At 36.3% G+C, this 23,235-nt stretch overlaps 1 protein-coding gene across 6 annotated transcripts in view; it reads right to left on the bottom strand.

Moving 5' to 3' along the window:
* The window catches only part of LOC136040740 (uncharacterized), a 96,685-nt gene that overhangs the window by 21,152 nt on the left and 52,298 nt on the right, over positions 1 to 23,235 (bottom strand). For 4 of the 6 annotated variants that reach the window (XR_010620862.1, XR_010620864.1, XR_010620859.1 and 1 more), the window contains exon 2: positions 10,663 to 10,747. The exons of 1 other annotated variant lie outside the window; for it this stretch is intronic. The gene's annotated coding sequence lies outside the window, so the exon portion shown is untranslated. Of the gene's footprint in view, positions 1 to 10,662; positions 10,790 to 23,235 lie in introns of all 6 variants that reach the window. One more of the 6 variants, XR_010620861.1, reaches the window with a different exon arrangement.

Below are 23,235 nucleotides of genomic sequence, written 5' to 3'. Positions count from 1 at the left end.
GGTGAACTTGTTAATGATGAAATAAGTATCACGACTAAATTTGCTGAGTTTTTGTCAAGTGTTGGGCAAAACGTCAGGCGCAAGGGTTGGTGAACTTTAATAATGATTTAATGAAAGATGAATTTGTGGATGATAGAGGAATCGGAAATGAAATTGAATTTCAGCCTTGTACTGGAGATGAAATTCTGAAGGTTGTGAAAACAATCAAATCGAATTCAGCAGGGACAGATGGCATTAATATGAAAACTTTTAAGTCAGTGATGTGTTATTTAATGCCATGTCTAGCCCATATCATCAATCTTTCCCTCCAAACCGGTATATTCCCTGATGCGCTTAAAAGGGCAAAGGTAATCCCCCTTCACAAAGGTGGCTCTAAGCTAGAAATTGAAAATTATAGACCCATATCAATCCTACCCTTGTTTTCGAAAATATTTGAAAAAATTGTGCATAAAAGGCTTTATGATCACCTTTACTGGTTTTCACCTTAAGTGAAAACCAGTTTGGCTTTAGGAAAGGTCATTCGACGTCGGACACCGTGCATTCCCTTTGTGATATTTTAAATAAATGCTTTGAACGTGGTGAAATCCATTTGACCGTTTTTATCGATTTTAGAAAAGCATTTGATACAGTGGATTTTAATATACTACTCAAACGTCTACAATCCCTTGGAGTTCGTGGTAACTATTTAAAGTGGTTTAATAGTTTTTTAAGTGGTAGATCTATTCAAGTTGAATTAAATGATGTGTTTTCTTCTCCTTTTCAAGTGAGGTGTGGTGTACCTCAGGGGTCTGTTTTGGGACCACTTCTGTACCTTGTGTATGTTGATTCAATGCGTTTCTACTTACCTAAGTGTTGTATTACGACTTTTGCGGATGATACAGCTTTAACTATACCTAGTCAATCTTTCGATGATTTGTTGTTGAAAGTTAATAGGGTATTAAAGGCATTTTTTGTATTTACAAGTTTGAGCCTTCTGTCAGTAAACGTTAATAAAACTAATTTTATGATTTATAGGAGAGTTGGTAAGCCTCCATGTGTTGATAAAAAGATATTTTTTAACGGCAGGCCTTTGTCAAAAGTGCATAAAGTGCGTTATTTGGGGTTCCAGCTTGATTGTAATCTATCTTGGAAGAACCATAGTGATCTTGTTGCAGCTAAAGTTGCTAGAGGTTTGTGAATTTTGCGTCGATTAAAGCATGTTTTGCCATTACCAGTTTTTTTTTATTATTATACCACACCATTGTTGCGCCTTATATTTCTTATGGTTGTGTCCTTTAGTCTAGTAATTTCTATGCAAATTTTAAAAGAGTGCAGATCCTACAAAATAAAACAGTACGTCTTCTTGGTAATTATGTAGAAAATGTTAATGATACCACGTCATGTTTTAAGAAATTACGAGTGCTTAACGTTGGTCAGATAAGAGATTATCAAGCTGCTGTTTTTGCTTATCGATGTTGCAATGATGTATGTCCTCCAGTTTTTACCAGTTTTTTTCGAGTAAATCGTTCACTCCATGGGTATGAGACTAGAGAGGCAGATAATGTTATTGTTGAGTACCGAGACACCACACGTGCAGCTTTCTGAATTAGGTATTTAGCTCCGACTATTTGGAATGATATCCCAGCTGGCATTAGGGAGGCGGAACATATTGGGTTGTTTAAAGTAAATTTAAAAAAAAAACATTTATTGGGAGTGGGGAGATAATTCGTTTTTTCTTTTTCTTCTTTTTTTATAATTATTGTTAGCCTTTATTTATGTATATTCTGGTATTAAGGAGTAATTGAGTGAGAGTGTTTTGTCCTTCTTTAATTTCCATTTTTTTTAGTTTCTGTTTTTTTTTTCTTATTAAATTAGGTTGAGAATCAGAGGATTGCAGCCGTCCAACATCAGGCTCTTTGAGCCTTCCCCAGGGCGGTTGTGTGTACTTATAGTTTTTGTAATTTAGTAGTTAATAAAGAGAGTTCACATTGAAATGCATTGATTTCAAATAATGCTGATTTAGTAATTGCTACCCCTCCTAATCTAAATACATATTTTAACCCCAAAAGTGGCAAATTCTCAACTATTGACCTGCAAATTGTTTCAATAAATGAACTGAATAAAATTTACATTAAGAAAATTGAAAATCTATGCACTGACCATTTTGCAATAGTACCCTCTTTAAATAAACCAGCCGAAATTCTCCCACATATCCCTAAATATGTCAACATTAAAGCAAATTGGACCGTGTTTAGAAATAAGCTTAATGAAGAAATCCTAAGTTTAACCCAGAAATCTCATACCTCAGTTGTAACAGCTGAGACGTATGCTGAAGTTATGACATCTACACTAACAGATACAGCTAATCATACTATCCCCAAAACTTCACGTAGGAAAAACATCCCTAAACACACCCCTAGAGCATGGTGTACAAAAGTTTGCCAAATTATTTGGAGAATAAAAAATGCAGCTAGGAGAGCATACCTAAAAAGACCATCCCCTGCTACATATTTAAGTAAATTACAAGCAGAGGCTAAACTCAAGATAAGAATAATTAATGCTAAATATAATTACCGAAATAATTTTGCAAACAATTTTTCCAGAGAAACATGTGAGCCAATCATATATAGACTTAAAAGCAAAATCTGTGGGAAAAAACATCGCCCAACCCACTTCTGTATGAGCTAATACATGAGAATACTCACTATGACAATGACATTGAAAAGACAAAATTATTTGCTACCCTTTTCTCAAAAAAGCTAACATCTATAAATAAAAATATCACCACTCAAATCTTGACAAATCCAATTTACCAGCCCCGACCAGGTTCAGAGTATGTAAACCATCCCTTCTCAATACATGAATTGAATAATGCAATACAACATATCAAGGCCAATGCTGCAAGTAGCTATGATAATATACACCCTACATGGATAAAGAATCTTACCCCTCTGTACAAACAGGAGCTCCTAAATTGCTACAACCATGCATGGGGCACATCCACATTCCCTAATATCTGGAAATGTTCATCTCTCCTACCAATTTTAAAGAAAAATAAACCTAAAGATGACCCTGAGTCATATAGACCTATAATGATTACTCCGGTGCTGGGAAAAGAAATGGAAAAAATGATTTACCATCGGCTGCTATGGTTTGTTGAGAAGAATAATCTGATACCTCATACTCAAACTGGCTTCAGGAAACACCACTCATCTACAGATGCTTTCATATTGTTAACAAATGCAATAAATGAATCACTATCAAAAAATAATGGTCCTAATTGCTGCATTCCTAGACTTTGAAGTAGCATATGGTAATGTTGACCACCAGATTCTTTTAGTTAAACTTGCGAATCTTGGACTACCCCACAAACTTGTATCTTTCATTAAATTCTTCATAGAAAACCGAAGTTTCATTGTTTGTGTAGGTTCAGCCTCTTCACCCAAAACTTCAATAATCTAAGGGCTTCCACAGGATGCAGTCCTGAGCTCCCTCCTCTTTTCGCTAAATCTCTGGGATACGAGCCTCTCACATACCAATCTACAGTATGCTGATGATCTGGTATTATGGGCAACTGGAAACACCTTTGAGATTGCACATTCAAAGTTACAAAATGCACTTTTCCAATTTGAAAAGTTTTCTCAAAGTCCAATTTACCTGTTGCACCCACAAAGTCCAAAATTATCCAATTCCACCACAAGCGAAATAATTCTAATGCTAGGCTAACACTAAATGGAATACCTATTCCAGAGAACAATCAAATTAATTATCTAGGCCTCATACTCGACCAAAAACTAAACTTCCTCCTTCACATCACAAACAGAATAAAAAAATGCTATAGAAAAATAAGAATAATTAAAAGGCTACTTGTCACATCTTTAGGCTGTAAAGAGAAAACACTACTCCAATTTTATAAATCACATATAAGACCAAATATTGATTATGGCCTCATAGTTTATGGTGCTTGTGCTAACATCCATATGCAAAAAATCGAAACAACACACAATGATGTAATCCATCTCATATTTGGTCTTAGGAAACCAATAAATACTAAGTTTCTGCTTACTGAGAGTGGACTATCACCAATAAATGATAGAACAAGATCTCTACTAATTAATTACCTTACAAAATTTGAAGCCAATGATTCTCATACCCTGCATAACTGGTTAAGAAATACATCTATGTTTAGAGGCATTGCAAACGAATATGCAAACACCCAGAAGAAGTTCCCAGTGCCAGTAAAATCTATTGTACCCACATTCCCCCAGACCCCCCCAAGGAGTTGGTCAATCCCCATAATAAACACTGACTTCTCAAAGTGGACCAAAGAACTTACCTCCATTGCTTTTATACAGAACAAATTTGCCGAGCTCAATAATGTTGCATATAAAAACCGTTTCCAAATTTTTGTTGATGGGTCCAAAATGAATGAGAAAGTGGCTAGCGGAGCGTTTATTCCAACCCATAATATTGCTTTAGGTGAGAGATTACACGATAATGCATATTTAATGTATGCCGAGTTAAATGCCATAATCATGACATTGGAGTTCCTCATGGTTAATGAATATATGACTGTTAATTTTAAAAATATTATAATATATTCTGACTCTTTATCAAGCCTTGAGCTGTTTTCTTCAGCCTTCTAAATATAAGATGGATATTGACATATTTCTTTCACTTAGGATTATTAATATTCTTGCTTCAAAAGGTATTTTAACTCATGACCAGTATATCCCAAGCCATTCGGGTATAATAGGTAACCATAAGACAGATGAAATAGCAAAAAATGCTTTAAATATTGACCAGCCACGTCGGAGACCAATCCCAATTAGAGATATTTACTCCAGGAGACTTACAGAGGTACTGATAAATAATAAGAATCCAACCCTATCACCTTTCCCCAGTAAGCACCTTTCCAAGACTTATCATATAATTCGGTCAGGTTCAAATGGGCTAAATTTTCAGGCGTTTTCATATCAGCTCCCTAATTCAAGTGGTGAAGTTCCCTCTTCCCCCCCCCCTTTGCAGGTCATGTAATCTTAAAAATTAAACAATAGATCATTGCCTATTTGAATGTAATATGCTGACGTCTGCACAGTATACCCTTCGATGTAAAATGCTAGAATGCTTCAAATGCCACAAAATTCCACTAACGGCCAAGAGTCTTGCTGACCATACTTGCACACAGAGCACAGAGCTCAATATATATTCTCTTATAATTCAACTGCTAGTATCAAAAGATATACTGCAAGAAATCTGAGCAGATACAAGATAAATAAGACAAACCAGCTCCGCAACTCTGTATCTCACAGAGTAAGTCAAAAGGAAAAGGGCTGAATAGTCTCGACGTGAAAAGCCCCGCCTGCTGTAAAAGAAGAAGAAGAAGATCATCATCTCAGTCCTTTAAACAATCCAACCCTATCACCTTTCCCCAGTAAGCAGCTTTCCAAGATTTATCATAGAATTCGGTCAGGTTCAAATGGGCTAAATTTTCAGGCATTTTCATATCAGATCCCTAATTCAAGTGGCAAAGTTCCCTCGTACCCCTTTTGCAGGTCATGTAATCTTAAAAATGAAACAATAGATCATTGCCTATTTGAATGTAATATGCTGACGTCTGCACAGTATACCCTACAATGTAAAATGTTAGAATGCTTCAAACACCACAAAATTCCACTAACAGCCAAGAGTCTCGCTGACCATACTTGCACACAGAGCACAGAGCTCAATATATATTCTCTTATAATTCAACTACTAGTATCAAAAGATGTACTACAAGAAATCTGAGCAGATACAAATTATATAAGACAAACCAGCTCCATAGCTCTGTCGATCTCACAGAGTGAGTCAAAAGGAAAAGGGCTGAATGGTATCGACTGAAAAGCCCCCGCCTGCTGAAGAAGAAGAATCCTAGCAATGTAGTACCCTACATAATTGCCCTATATAGTGCATTAAAAGATTTTCAGTTTGAATGGTCAAATTAATTAGAATTAATTTGGTGGTCTAGCCATAGCTTGTAGAGTTTGGATAACAGACCCAACTGGACAACATAAAACCAAAAGCAAAGGCTTACTTCCCTCAAAATCTTAGAAAAAAACATTTAAGTCCTCCAGTGTTAAGCTGGAGACAGAGATATTTAGAATTTTTGAAACTTACTTTATTAAAAAGCTCAAACTCTGTTGTTTTTTTTTTATTATTACACAGAACAAAATTATCTTTAAAAGAAAAAGAAAGTGTAACATTCTGACTTTTTCTATACCAGTTGACCTGGGTTCTACAAGTATTGAATAAACGTCTGCTTACGAATCAACCGACTTTTTACATGGTGTCAGAGCCCCTCTAAAAGTCATGGAAGCCAACATACCATACCCCACAATGGACTGGTCAAGCGACAACCTCAAAGAGGCATGGTCGAGATTCCAAACACATGCAACCCTCATGTTCCAAGGACCCCTTAGTGGAAAGACTGAACAAATCCAGTGTGCGTTCTTGCTGATCTGGCTAGGAGAAAAAGGGAGAGACATTCTCAGTACATTTACAATATCTGCGGAAACAGACAAAATTGGAGCATAAATATCCAAATTCAGTGAATATTTCAGCCCCCAGTCAAACACGGTGTTCTCAAGATACCTCTTTCACACAAGAGACCAACGTGATGGTGAAACAATCGATTAGTTCATTATAGAATTAAAGTTATTGGCTCGGGAATGTGAATACTCCACAACAGACTTGAAATAGGAAATTGTAAGAGACAGAATTGTATGTGGTATCTCCTCAGCGAGAGTCAGAGAGAAGCTCCAACAGGCAGGTTCAAATCTAACCCTGTCACAAGCAGTTACTATATCAAGGACACATGTAGAAATCCAGGTGCAGCTTAGAACAATGTCGCAACCTGGCTCGAGCAGCATCCACGGAGGCCAGGATGCATACATTAAACAAGAGGTTGACTTCATTCAAAAAGGCAAGAAGACGAACCAGAGTGCAAAAGCTTATAAACAATGTTATTTCTGTGGCGGAGAGTACTCCCCCCTGCACAAATGCCCAACCAAAGGAAAAGCGTGTAGCAATTGCGACAAGCTAAATCATTTTGCGAAAGTTTGCAAAAGCAACAGAAAAACAGTAAACCTCATAAACCAGGAAGCATGTCGAAATAAAGACGATGATCTCTCTATCGATACAGTGAACATTATTGATTCTGTTAACATGGACAAAGGTGAGGACCAACCCTATGTGAAACTTATGGTGAATGGACAAGCCAGAATCACTTTCAAAATCGACAATGGCGCCCAAGCAAACATCATTCCAGAAAGGAATTTCAAGACCCTCAAGCCAAAGCCTGTAGTACGTGAAAAGCTACAGATTCTTACAAGTTTTGGCGGCCAGAAAATACCTACGCTTAGAATCTGCAACCTGACATGTACATACACAAACGGCAGCAGTGAAACTCAGCCCTTCTTCATTGTAAAAAGATGCCCCCATACCAATCCTTGGCTTCGATACTAGCAGGAAACTCAACTTAGTCAAGCTGGTCCTCAGAGTCGAGAGCTCAAAGGTCCAGAAATCAACTTCATTTGTCGAAGAATTCCAAGACCTCTTTCAAGGTATTGGTCAGCTCGAAGGAAAGTGCCACATTACTCTGAAAGAAGGAGCTGAACCAAAAGCAGTACCAGCTAGACGCGTCCCGATATCCCTCCAAGACAGCTTTAAGAAGGAACTCGATAGGATGGAAGGCCTTGGGGTCATAGAAAAAGTCTCCCACCCCACAGATTGGGTCAACGCTGCAGTTGTAATTGAAAAGCCTGACAAGAGTATTTGGGTCTGCATCGACCCCCACGACTTGAATATGGCCATCAAACGACCCAATCATCCAAGGCCTACATTCGACGAAGCTGTTTTGAAACATGCCGGCGCTAAGTACATCACAAAACTTGACGCTCGCCATGGATATTGGTCGCTTGAACTTGACGAGGAGTCCTCCAAAATAACAACGTTCAACACACCATATGGCCGATACAAGTTCAAACGGATGCCGTTCGGCCTAATCTCGGTGCGAGACAAATTCCAGCGCCACATGGAGGAGGCCTTTGAAGGCACAAAGGTTTTTCAGTCATAGTGGATGACATCATCATATCCGGCCGAACCGATGAAGAGCACGATTCTAATGTGCGCAGCGCGCTTATAAGAGCCCGCGAGAAATGCGTGAAGCTCAACCTTCAAAAATGCGTGTTCAAAAGTGATAGCATCCCGTACTTTGGACACATAATATCGGAACCTGGCATCCATCCAGATCCACGGAAGGTTCGAGCACTAAAGGAAATGCGCATCCCATCGACTAAAGATGAACTTCAGACCGTCTTGGGAATGATGAACTATCTGGCAAGGTATATACCCAATCTTTCCTCACTGAGCCAACCACTTCGCGAACTGGCAAACCAGCGAGAGTTCAAGTGGGAAGAAGAGCACAACTCAACATTCACAAACATCACAGAATCGATTTGTGACTCATTATCATTCCTTGATCCAATATCAGGAAACATCGAGCTCCAAGTCGATGCTTCGAGTTCGTCCTTGGGGCTACCATTATTCAGAATGGAAAAACTGTATCCTTTGCATCGAGGTCGCTTAATCGCACCGAGCAGAATTGTTCACAGATAGAAAAAGAATTATACGCTATCCTCTTCGGCTGCCTGCATTATCATCAGTACCTGTATGGCCAGAAATTCATCGTTGTGTCCAACCACAAACCTCTGCAAGTCGTCCTAAACCGCCCAATTTCGAAGTCGTCACCTAGGCTGCAGCGGATGTTACTGAAAATCCAGCCATATGATTTTAAAGTGATATTTCGCCCTGGTAAAGAAATTCCTGTTGCCGACGCCCTATCCCACTTATATCTCCCTGAAGAGGATACAGAAACGCAAATGGAGATCGAAGCGTACGTGCACTCTGTGATGACGCTTCTCTCAATAAGCCCGGACAGGCTTAAAAAGCTAAAAGAAGAGACAGCAGCAGATCATCAATTGGTTGAGCTCACTAAGACTATCCAAAGTGGCTGGGCCGAATCTAAAAGGTCCGTCCCCACAAACATGCTCCAATTTTGGAACGTCAGACACGAGTTAACAGTCATAGACCAGATCATATTGAAAGGCGATCGTTTGGTCATTCCAAAAAATTCCCGCAAGAACATCCTAGACCGCATCCATTCATCACACCTGGGAATTGAAAAGACTAAGCAACGAGCTCGCTCTATTGTGTTCTGGCCAGGTATGACAAAGGATGTTGAAGAACATATCAGACACTGCTATGCGTGTACCAAGTATCAAAACTCGAATCAAAAGGAGCCGTTGTTACCTAATGATATTCCTCACCTAACTTGAGGGAAGATCGGTTGTGATCTATTCTACAAGAGTGGAGAATATTACCTCATCACCGTCGACTATTACAGCCGGTTTTTCGAGGTTGATAGAGTCGGTAACAATGCGTACGCCCATCAAATCGTATCATGTTTTAAGAAACAATTTGCGCGGTATGGAATCCCTAGCGTCCTCGTCTCCGATAATGGTCCGCAATTCACATCAGCTCTATTTCAGAAGTCCATTAAAGACTGGGAAATAGCTCACAAGACTTCATCGCCAAACTTTCCGCAGTCAAACGGACATGCGGAAAGGACAGTACAAACAGCCAAGGATATCCTTACTAAGACTGATCTCGCAGGAGACGATTTCGAGTTGGCCATGCTCGAATACAGGAACACACCGGTCGATGGACAGGCTTCCCCAGCCCAGATGCTGATGAGTAGAAACTTGAGATCGATAGTTCCTTGCACTGGAGAACTACTCTCCTCAAAAATCGTTCATCATGGCGATTTCGTGCAGAACCGAAAAAAGCAACAATCACGCCAAAGGAAATACCACGACAGGCAGTCAAAAGAACTAAAACCCCTGCAAGTTGGCCAACCAATTCAAGCCCAAATCCAGGGTAAGACACGGCATTCTGGTACAATCGTGAGAGCAGACAAGCATCCCATATCATACATAATCGAGGCGAACGAAGGAGGAACCTATCGGCGAAACAGGCGTCACATAAAGGTGCTCTGCCATTCAAACAGGTCACCTGATGCTGCTGAAGCCCTGGAAACCCCACATGGTGAATCTATGGGAAACCCCCATGCCGAAGTTCTTACCTCGTCACCCATAACCGCGTTTGCTGCTCTCACCCCTCCACCTAAAACGCCTGATCTAAACTCACGGCCGACTTCCCATGATCTTAGTCCAGCATTCCATACGCCAATACCTGTACCAAGCACAAGTCCCACGACCCACGCGGATCTACAGGGTGCTCCATATTCAACCCGTTCAGGTCGATGCGTAAAGCCTGTAAAGAAACTTAACCTGTAAATGTAAAGAAACCGTAGAGTGAGTGTAGTAGAGGTGAACTAGAGAAGTGATCCAAGTGCCTTATCGTATATAAAGTATGTATGAGAGCACGAAAAGTGTTAGAGAAGTGAGCCAAGCGCCTTCTCGTATTCTAAGAGTTAAGACTGCTAATCGTAGAGGTGAATTAAAGAAGTGATCCAAGTGCCTTATTGTATTATGAAGTATGTATGAGAGAACGGTAATATATAGTATGGTTTTGGTACCAGCTCACTAGTTTGGAAAAGAGGAAGGATGTAACATTCTGACTTACCTTTTCTATTCCAGTTGACCTGGGTTCTACAAGTATTGAATAAACGTCTGCTTACGAATCAACCGACTTTTTACAAAAGGGCAGTCTGCAAAAATGTTCAAGTACAAGTATACCAGCAAGGAAAATACTGAAAATTTGTTCAAAGGAAATAATATTCAAGCAGTTTGAAAGCTCTGGGAGTTCCTTTTGGTGCTACTCCCTTTGGTTGAAAACATGGCACAGCAAGAGGCACATCATTTATACAGTATGCACAGTGAATAGCCAGTGCTTTACTTAACTAATAAAGATTATTACTAATAAAGTAAAATATTACTTTGTTTTCTTTATTTTAAACTAGCCCCCTATTAGCTCTTCAAACTGTTAACAGATTCAAGAAATTGCATCATTTTTAGTATGATTTTAGGCCAATCTCATTTAGATAATCTAGAAATTTTGGGAGTTTACTATAGTCCTGGGAAAATTTGATAACGAATCTATTATCTTTGAGACAATCCGCCAATGCTGAGGCTTGGAAAATGATTTTCTAGGGTATCTCCTCAAAGCCATGTTTGGTCGCCACATTTGATAGGTGTTAATGCAAAAAATTACAGATTTTTCAATAAAACTGGAAAATTTCAGTTGTTGTTTTATGTTGAGCCCTTTTGTTGGAAGAAATTTTTGTCAAAGATGAGGCAGCTAATCCTGCACATGCTTGCACCCTAATGCAATGTCATGCAGTTAAATACTGATATAATGTGGGGCAATACCTGATCAGCCCATCACTGTCCTAGGCAAAGAGGGCAAATCTTGAGAGGGAATTAAATAAAAAAAAAGCTTTTTCAACTGAAAGTAAGGAGCAACTATAAAACTTGAAACTAACAGAAACTATTATGTATATGAGGGGGTTCGCACCCTTATCAATACCTCACTCTTTAATGATTTACAATAAGATTCTATGACTTTTCGGGGGTGTTTCCCCCTTTTTTTGTAAATAAGGCAAATTTTCTCAGGCTAGTAACTTTTCATAGATAAGATTAAACTTGATAAAACTCATAATCTTCAAATCAGCATAAAAGTTCAATTCTTTTGATGTATCTATTGGTATCAAAATTCCAGTTTTTAGAGTTGTTTAGTATTGAGCTGGGTTGCTCCTTACTTACAGTTTGTTACCACAAACTGTTTGATTTAAAAACTACTCTGTATTGCAATTTGTTTCAAAAAAGAAGAAAATCTAAGCTATATTTTTATTAATACCTTTCCTTGATATTTTCATCAAATAAAATCAGTAAAGTCATATCTCCCTCTTATGGTTCTTGAAATTGCTCCATCTTTCTCAGCTGTAGTGGATACCAAGGTTGGAAAAGAATAAGCTACAATCAACTTTTCTTAAGAGGTCAAGCCCCAATACAGGAATGACTTGATTAATTTGATAGGAGAGGGACCATGATAATTTCTAATTATAATTTATGGACCCAACTGGATAGATTTTCAGATCTCAAAGGCCCATTGCATCAATACTAGTGGCTGAGCTTGTAAAGTCACACCACTGACCCCTAGCCATGGCTGTATCCAGGGGGAGTTAGGATGTTTGTACCCCCTCCCCCTGAAATGTTTGTTCAATTGATAAAAATGTAACAAAAATGACATACACATTTTTGATATGTTATAAAAAAATGTAAACCCCCTCCAAAAAAATCTTTGTGTACCCCCCCCCAAAAAAAAAAAAATCCTGGATACGACCCTGCCCCTAATCCATACCAAGATTGGTGACTTAAGGACTCAAACTCACAAGAAAAAACCCTCAAACATCAGGGATTAAGTCCAGAAGAAAGTATAATGCACATATAGTCACTATGTACTTGTCTAGGGCAGCTAAAGGACAATGGTTGCCACACACTATTCGAAATCTTGCTTATTTTTATCATAATAATGATAATTTCACAATAATTCTAAACAAAAGCAGAAGTTTGCGGCAAGGAACTACTAAGGAGCAGCTCAAAATAGCAACTATACCTTTAAAAACAAAAATTTGTATAGTAATTGGTACAAAAAAAAAATAGTTTTTAACACCAAGGTTTAGCAAACCTAAGAAAATTTTGTAATCTTTGAAAAAAGATGGGGAAAAATCCTCTAAGGCAACTGCTTTTAATGAAAATTACATCATTAGATTCAGCAAATAAGATTTCTTCTAAAACATGGAATCACTTTCCAACAGTTTAGGCTAATGAACTGTAAGTAACCCCTTCTTCATAGACCATGATGCTTTTGTGAGGATCTGAGATTCTGTAATTGAGTTTCTTTTCATTGTTGAAAAACATATCTTACCCTATCTCAGGAGTAATTTGACCCAACAGTAATCAAAACTCTAAAAGATGGAATTTTTTATAACAACAGATAAATCAAAGACATTTTTTTTTTTTGAGCACACACAATTTATCCTTTTTTTCAGGACACATCATTTATTTTATAATTATTACCTTAAATATGTATCTGATCAAATGGACCAGAATTATGTTTTATTTCAGGGCACACCATTTTTTTTTTAATTATTACCTGAAATGCATATCTGATCCAATGAAAATAAATTTGTATTTTTAAATTACATTGCATTGTTTCATTACCAACAACAGTTTGATGGTTTCTTTTCAAGATAATTCTAGATCAATGCCAAAAAGGATAGAACATATTTACACTGGAAATTGATGTTATATCCAACTATGTTAAACAATGTTTCTATTAAGGGAGAGTAAGTGTTAAGTAGTATCTTAATTTCAAGTAAAATCAATCTTGATCTGACTTTCAAGTTTACCCTCAAAGGCCATATGAATTTCCTAAGTAGCATTTATCTAACAATATTTAACAACTTTAGGTCATAGACCTCACAGTCAATGTTTGACTGATGATGAATTAATAAAACATTACCTTATCTTTAAAATTTCTAAAATATGGTAAAGGCACCAATAACTCAACAGTGCAATTTTGGAACCACTGTCAAAATTTTCCTTCAAAGCAGGATAACTCTGTTTAGTCTTAACTTGGAACACCATCAGTTTTCATTATATTTTGACAATGCAAAACGTTAACACTATATCCAAGACACTCAGATAAGAAAAGAATATTCAATTCAATCTATTTCCTGTTTTCAGCACAAAATGAGGTCCCAGCAATTTTTTAGCTATGAATGTTCAAACTGTAATTACTTAGTTATTTTGGCAACAAAAAAGTTGGGATCAGTACCAATGCATCAACATACATCTGATCTTCTCTAAAATGTAGCCATATTGGCCTTTTCTTGATAAAATTAATTTAAAATGGCAGCTAATGTTATTTTGATGAAACTATGTTCAAAGTGTTGAAAATTTTTGTCTTATGTAGTGAGATACTAGAATGACTATAAATGATCCTTCAGCCAAAATCAGATGTAAATATTGGCTTCTAATATGAGATTCATTTCTTTTGAAAATATCTTCCAGTAACCTTGTCAAAATTTTCAACAGACAGCAACAGGCCCTATCGAAATATAGGTGACTCTGTCAAAACTTCGCTGAACATGTAAAACAGATGAAAAACATTTGGTGTCAAAATTCAAGGGTCCTCTAATGAAAATATAGTTGTCAGATTCATGGGTACTTTCTCAAGGATGAGAGATTTTGATGATTATTAATTGTAATAATATTTCACATGGAAAAAACGTTATTTTTTTTTAAATCATATTTTAACTGATTTGGTGCTAGATTCTTCCATCACCTGAAGAACTGCTACTTGGCCTCATGCTTTGTTCATATTTTTAAGCATTTGACTTGGTTGGTCACAACACCCTAATTCACTTATCACTGAATAAATTTGAAGTACACCCTCTCTCTCTCTTAGTAAATTTTATACATGTTTTCTTTGAACAGATCCCAAGGTGTTAAATACAAAAAATATTCTCTTTGAACCCCTCTCTAATTAGCATGGAATTCCTATTCCACCCAAAATGCAAATGAAAAACAAATACAACGTAGAGACAATAGGGGAAATTTCAAGACAGTGGAAATTATTTCTGTAGATATTTCGGCCCTATGTCCAAGGGCCGTCTTCAGCACGATACAAGAATAAGAGAGAAACTATATATATATATATATATATATATATATATATATATATATATATATATATATATATATATATATATATATATATATATATATATATATATATATATATATAAAAGAACTTACATCAAATTGTGAGGATTAAAGCTGAATAATTAAAAACACTTTAAAAAAAAAAAGAAAAAAAAAGTTTTTTTTTTTTAAATGTTTTTAATTATTCAGCTTTAATCCTCACAATTTGATGTAAGTTCTTTATATATATATATATATATATATATATATATATATATATATATATATATATATATATATATATATATATATATATATATATAAAAGAACTTACATCAAATTGTGAGGATTAAAGCTGAATAATTAAAAACACTTTAAAAAAAAAAAGAAAAAAAAGGTTTTTTTTTTTTTTAAATGTTTTTAATTATTCAGCTTTAATCCTCACAATTTGATGTAAGTTCTTTTATATATATATATATATATATATATATATATATATATATATATATATATATATATATATATATATATATATATATATATATATAGTTTCTCTCTTATTCTTGTATTGTGCTGAAGACGGCCCTTGGACATAGGGCCGAAATATCTACAGAAATAATTTCCACTGTCTTGAAATTTTCCCTATTGTCTCTACGTTGTATTTGTTTGTTATGGAAAGGCAGTGTGGTCTTCGTCGCTATTTTTTTAATGCAAATGAAACATGTTAAACTCATCAATGTCACAAACTTCTAATAATCTTAAGTAGGAGATAAATATTCCAAGAATTCTGGACTTTCCTGACAAAGGATAGTCAAAACTGAACCTTTTTAAAGTGAATTAGACTGGTAGATTAGCTCTGAAATAGCCAAATGTTGACAACACTTTAACTGTAAACAACAAAGAAATCTTTGCTGGACCATTAAAGCTGAGAGAAAGTGAGTCATTCCAGATAGCATTTATAAAAAGACCTGTATCATACTATTATAAATCACATAATTATATTATAGAGACCTAGGTCACACAATTACACTCTATATGATTATCCAGTTTTGTCTTTATACTTGAGGCAATTTTTCAGTTTTTTGCTTCCACTATCTGAATAGTATTTTATACATTTCACATTTTAAAAAGTTGAAGAGAAACAAAGAGATAAAGTAAAAAGAATAGACATGTCAAATCCACCCCACCCATAAGCATTCACAAAGCATTTTGACACATGTCAAATTGGCTCAAATCAAGCAGTTAGATTTGTAGACATTTTTTCTATATACTGAAACCTTTTTCAAACCAAAATTATTTAAATTAGGCCATCTGGAGTAGAAAGTGTTTTTTTAACATAAACAGTTGAATCATCAGTACCTTTACTCTACTTAATATTATCATTCCTTAAGGCCTACAATTTAAACTAAAAAGGCCTACCAATAAAATTTCTATATGTTGAATCTTCTGTTGAATTTATATCAGTTCTTATTTATATCAGTTCTTAATACAGTGAGCTTTACAAGCCTTGTTACATAAAACGTTACAACATATAAGACAACAATTCATGAATATATACAATCCAAGGTATGTATTTTTGGACAAAAAGGAATAGGGGATGGGTAAGGTTTATTGGTACACCAATATTAAAAAGTATTTTTTAATATTCTAAAGTTTTCAGAGTTTTAAAATGTTTTTTTAGAGAGCAGGAATGCAGCACTAAAACATTTATAAATGTTTATGTGTCATTGTAAATAATTGACCAAGAAATTTAAAAACAGCATAAAATAAGGAATCAATTGGGAGGGCTATTAGAACACTAGATCTTAAAATTAGAACAGAGTATCAATAGAATATGCAGACTTAATCTTATACATATTTGAATTATGACACAGACTGTTAAGCAGAGTAATTGCATTTAAAAAGGCTAGCTGTAAGGCAAGTGATAACTTTTGTAAAAATGTAAATTTTGAGAAACAAACTTTGAAAGCCTAAATATATTGGATAGGCAACAAGATTCTATAACTGACCTAGGGACAAGGTAAAAATATCACTCAATTCTGTTTTTTGCTTTTTTAAATTGCAGAAGATAAACAACTGGTAAATATTTTGCAGTTCATGTAATTGACTTACCAATAAAGTGAACATACCACTTGATGCCTTTTTTATTTTCTTTACAAATATAATAATTGCTTCTATTGCAAATTCAAATTTAAGCACTTTTTGACCTAACCTGACTATAAATAATTTTGGTGCTAAGAAAATGTAGTATCAGTTTGTTGAAAACAACCAAAAATACATACTATAATTGAAAATTTGGTGTTGAGGAAGAAGAAAACAGCATACCATTTGTAAAATTTATTTATCCAATTAAATGTGAAAAATCAGTGCTCGTGGATTATATAACATTAAAAAAAATGGATTTATAATGAAACAGAAAGTTATAGACCAATGTTTTAAAGTTTGAGACCAAAGCATGAAGCCTTTTTTATACCCTATATTTTTGTCATTTTTAAGAGCTCAAAAGTGGTTAAATTTGAATTTGCAATAAAAGTAATTTGTATATTTGCAAAGAACATAAAAAAGCACCAAGTGGTATGTTCACTTTATTGGTAAGTCAATTATGTGAACTGCAAAATGTTTCACAAATGATTTTCTTAAAAATTCACCCCTTCCCTAAAAATCCTAAATATAGTAGTCAGAGCGCCAGATTCTGTATCTCGCTTATTTCGATTAGTACCCATGCCGGAAGGTACACAAATGTTAAGGGTGGATCCCATGGTAGTCGACCATGCTGAAAACGAATATCGTAGGGCGTATGTTCGCCGTTGGGGCATTTCTGAGATATAGGCCAAAAACACCAAATTTGGTATATAATGGGGCTTGATGATTCTATTTTTTTTTACAGATAAGATTGGTCAAATCCAGCGTATTTTTACATCAATAGAAAGAAGAGACTCGGGGCTACACGAATATGATTTTTGTTTGTAAAAAAAAAAACAAAACAATAGTACACTTCTTAATGCAGTTTTAAAAAAAAGTCAGATTTTTGTCAACAAATTTCTAACAGAAAAGCTAAAAACTTGAAATTTTTTCAAGATAAAGTATTCTTTTTATATTAAAAAAGAAAGCCCGTTTAATTCCGAACACATTGAGCTAATAAAAAAGTTTAAATTATTATATCTGGGGGGTTTGCAACTTTTTTAGCGAGTGTACCCGATAATATGAATTTTGTTTAGTAACCTGCTACCTAGCGGGAAGTTGATTGATAATCTAAGCAGAAGAAATGGATAAGCAGAAGTTGAAAAAGAAAAGTGAGTCAAGTAGGCCAAGATGAAAAAAAGACCAGTTACTTCAGGTTGATTCAACATGTGATTCTGACGCAAATACTGATTTGCTGATGGATGATAATGAAGAATATGACACAAATTTGGAAGATCAAAAAACAATTCTTAAAGAAATAGAATTTTTAAAAGCACTTTTGGTGTTGTAAAGTTGGCTGAAAAAATGGGTGTAATTTTTTTTGCAGAAGTAAGAGACTTAATGAAAGTAATTTACAAAATTAAATATCACAAGAAACTAGGTGATACTGACTAATTTAGATTTATAAGGACTGATAAAAAGGCATGTTACATTGATCAATCAGATTTTGTATTGGAACTTCCAGTTCTAGTGAAAATGCTTGTCAAATGGAACATCTGTGATTTGAAATTGATTTGTCAATATTTAATCTAATATCTTGCTTTTCCTTCATGAAGCACCAAACAACCATGCAACAGTCGAAAAATCTCTGCGAACGTTCACGGCGATAAGTAAAGCTGTCGGATGTGACGATACGGTGGTCACACAAGATCTCTTCATTTATCAGCTAGCACAGGGAGTGAAAAGTAAATACCCAGATGACTTCAAAAACGTAATCCTACGGATGGGAGGCTTCCAACTCCTCCTCAACTAACTCAAGGCAGTTGGTAAGATAATGGACAGCTCCGGACTCAAAGAGATTATAGTGCAGGCAAAGCCGCTGCTACCTGTACATGCAAAAAGGTATTTCAAGGGAAAGGCTACTACCAAGATATCAATACCTACTGCATACTGTACGAGGTCTTGCTAGCCCTCTACTGGGAGTCCTTGGAAGAGTATTACTCCGAAGCACAAGAAGACTTATCCCGTCTGGACCAGCTGGGTAGTGCCATTGAGTTATTCAGGACTTCATTGGCAAACGGGGCTAACGCGCAAATTGCACTTCAGAAGGCAAACGATACCTTAATCACTTTGGCTCCCATAATGAACGCCTTTGAAACACTTCGAAATGCGTCACCCACGTTTGCTTTCTGGCGGTAGTTCTTGGAAATACTTGAAATAGCGATGCAGTTCAATCATGCTGAACGAGACTGTGACTGGGAGTCTCATTTGACAGCAACTACTTGAATGTTGCCATACTTGGTGTTGGCTGACCATCCTCAGTATACAAGATGTCTCATACAGTACCTGTATGACATGTGAAGTTTACCACAAACCATTCCTGATGTACACAGAAGGCTCATGAAAGGATACTTCGCAGTGAAGAGAACGCACACCAGGTTTACGGCCATCTGTTCCGATCAGATAGTGGAATGTACAGTGAACAAGGATGCAAGGACGATGGCCGGAATAATAGGAGAACAAATGGATGAGGGACAGACTGAAACTTGGATTCTTACCTTACCGATTTCCGCTGCCATCAGCAATGGTTTCCTGCAAGTAGTCAACGTTTTTACAGAGACATTGAAATATCACGAAGATAATCAGTCGACAACGATGCGATTACAACTTTCATGAGATAGAGTTCAAGACATTTTCACTACATGTGGCAATCTGTTCAGCAGAGTGGACTTTGACCTAGTGAATATTGTGATGTCAAAAGTTGTGGATGATGAGAAGATTGTTTCTGATATTACTTGCAGAACCACAAAAGGAAAAGACGTGGTTGAGGAATTTCTGTGCAACAGGAAAAACCATGTGAAAAAGGTTGTACTCCAAACTTTTCCTTCAGAGAGAAAAACTCAGAAAGCAAATGATGTACCTAAAACCGATCTCCTGAGCTCTGAAGTAACAGTCTCGAAGAGAATCATTACTGCTCAGTTGAGCTACAGCAAAGAAAAGGAGAAAGCCATTGCAAAGATCCTAACAAAAGAGATTCTTCCTTTCCCTCCATCCATTTTTGAACATCTTCCACAACAATCAACCAAGACATCCTCTGGCTGAAAAATGAGGACAGGGAACAAAGCTGTGCTGTTGAACTGGCTAAGAAAAAAGGAGGACTTTCAGCTTGGCCAGCCACTTTGAAATCCAAAGAAACAACATCAGCTACAGTATACATCATTGACCTAATGTCCAAGATAAGGTCATATCGGCCTGCCAGGTTTGAAACAGTCAAATCTTTTGCGGAAAGATTGCTTCTATCATTGCTGAATTATCTTCCAGTGGGTATTCCTGAAGTCCACATTGTCGTACATCAGTACAAAGGGCTATTTGGAAAGCTCACGGACACCAAGAGTTGATCTCTTTGAAATCAGCATGCAGACTCCAACAAGGGAAAGGGACAAACCTTCAGATTTCCACTCTTAGCACAATTGAAGAATGGGATGCTGTACTTGCAAGCTCAGCATCTAAAAGCCGGCTCCTCGAAATTTTGTATGAAACCTGGGAGCAGATGAGTGATCAGCTTCCAAATACACTCAACCTTTTTCTCTCAGGTGGGTTCAAGGAGAGATTCAAAATGTCTCTGGTCAAGCATGGCTGCTGTCCAACTTTATCAGAACACTGTTACTATGAGGAATGCTTGTCCTCCAGCCATGAAGAGGCTGACCAACGCCTTATGACACATGCCAAGTACGTCTGCTGTTGTGCTTGTAGCATCATAGCATCATTGTGTATGCCAACAACACAGACATGGCAGTAGCCTGTGCTTATTTTTTTGAAGAGCTTCAAGCTGAAGGACTGAGCAAACTTTTCTTGAAGTTCCCGACTTACATTATCCCAGTACACGAGCCGGCAGATGGAGTCCACTTGTCCAAAGAGGAGCAGATTATGTTACCATTCATGCACTGTCTGCCAGGATGTGAAACAACAAACTTTTTCTTTGGCATTGGGAAAGCTTCTTTCTTAAACACCGCAGTGTCTCCAACTTTTGCCTCAAAAATGGTGTCTGTGATAGAGAAGATCAAGGATGCAGAAGGGAAGCTTTCAGTTGACGTGTTTAGAGAATTTCACGACCTATCAAAATTCCTGGTCATTGTAAACAATACTGTAAACAGGCCAGATTCAATTCACTGGCCAGTGTAAGGGCTTTCATTCAGCACCAGAAACAAGATGTGAAAAGACTTCAACCTTTTGACAACACCTTCAAGCCATGCATATGAATAGCCATATTTGCTACATGGATAATCTTGTCATCAGTACAGGCTCAGCCAAGGATTCCAGATCCACTTCTCCTTGGATGGAGGATGGCTGAAGGGGGAGTAGATGCATTCGTCTCAAACTGTAAAGAAGCATCAAGCCTGAAATCTTACTGCAGATGCAAAAGTGGAAGATGCAGGAAAAACTGTAGCTGCTCAAAAATGAAAGGATGCTGTAGTTTATGCTCCTGCTGTGGAATGAGGAGGGCATGCAGGGAGCCTGACCTTGCCCCATCTGAATTCTTGGAGGAAGAAAATGAGGAATATTTGTGAAAATTTTATTTGATACCTTTGACTTTTAATTACAACAGGTCCCTAATCAGTTACTATTACCCAATTATATGGGCAGGCCAAGTAAGACAACTCCAATGTGCCAACTGAATCCATCTGTGAAGCAGAATTTTTTTTATGTAGTAAATAGCTCAGTTGTATTACTGGCAAATCAGGTACCAAAAAGGTAATTGCAGACGCCTTAGTACACCAGAAAAAATATTCATCCATTCTAAAAAAAAAAAAAAAAAAAAAAAAAAAAAAAAAAAAAAAAAAAAAAAAAAACACTTTTTTAGTCAACATTTTTTTTAACCTATTTTTATTTTTAAGTAAAAGTTAAAAATTTTAATCAGTTAGGAAGTTTGAAGTATTCCTACCCTTTGAAGAAAAACAAATATTATGTCCCTTTTCATAATATAGCTAGTGATCATTTCAGTGACACTACAAAAAAAATCACAGACCTTTTAAAAATAAAAATAGTTTATATGTTTTTAGCTCAAATTGTATGGAATTGAATGCACTTTCTTTTTGAATATGAAAAAAAATTGTTACCTTAAAGAAATTTTTAGCCTTTCTTTGAGATATTTGTTGAATTTTACAGCACTTATTTTGAGACTACAGTAAATAGAGAAAAAAACAGTGTTTTTTTTTCACTTTAAAAATCATATTCTTGTAGATCTAGACCTCTTTTTTTGATTGATATAACATTACGCCAGATTCCTCAACCCAATAAGTTGCAAAAAAATCCTGAATGGTCACACTTAGTTATAGGCTAAATTTGATGTTTTTGGCCTATATCTCAGAAACACCACAACAGCAAACATGCGCCCTGCAATATTCGTTTTCAGCATGGTCAACTACCCTAGGATCCATCCTCAGCATTTTTATACCTTCCGGCATGGGTGGGTGCACAATACAGAATCTGGTGCTCTGACTATAGGCCAAGTATTGAAAAAAAAGTAAAGGATACAGCATTAGACTTTACAGTCCCTACTGGCAGTGCTGATCTCCATTTCTTGGCCCTTCAGCCAGGAAGTGCAAGGGGGGTTGGGGGCTGACCATCATGTGCTTTTGCACAGCTAAAAGAAAACTCAAAAAATTCAATTCTTGCTTTATGGTATGCAAAATTTTTTAACCTATTTTGGTAAAATTCTAGTTAATTGACTTCTTGCTATCTCAGGAAGGGTTTAGGTTAGGAAAATGAAACTTTCAGGGATGGGTCTACAGGCTAAAGTATGTACCGGGAAGGTATTTTGAAGTACATATCTCCATTCCTTTTCCCCCTAGTGGGCCCTGAAATTTGCCTACATGACTGGTCTATTACCTATTGAAATTTTGACTAAACAACATTTTACCTTAATTTTCAGTTACTAGTTGCTTTTTCTCTGCTTTTAGTTCTGAAGATGCAATTCCTGTTATTTGAGTTGAATTTTGAGCCATATCAATGTTTTTCTTCAAAATATAGGAAATGTATTTGCATATCTTTTAAACCTTATAAAATTGGAATGAGCAAAATTATAAAGCTGAATATAGTTTTGTTGTACTTCAATTAAGCAGAAGATCTAGTTTGCAAGGTCTCACTTTTATAACACACATATTTTTCAAGGTCATCAAAGGTCAGGGCCCTCTAAAGGGAAAATGAGTGGAGGTAGGTACTTCAAAATACCTTCCTGGGACATACTTTAGCCTGTAGAACCATCCCTGAAAGTTTCATTTTCCTAACCTAAACCCTTACCGAGATAGTAAGAAGTCAATTAACTATAATTTTACCCCTATTTTTTTAACATTGTCACCAGCAAAGC

Source organism: Artemia franciscana, chromosome 21 (assembly GCF_032884065.1).
Source record: "Artemia franciscana chromosome 21, ASM3288406v1, whole genome shotgun sequence".
In the NCBI taxonomy this organism is placed as follows: domain Eukaryota; kingdom Metazoa; phylum Arthropoda; class Branchiopoda; order Anostraca; family Artemiidae; genus Artemia; species Artemia franciscana.
The sequence above is the reverse complement of the archived record's forward strand: the minus strand, read 5'-3'. Positions and strand labels throughout refer to the sequence as shown.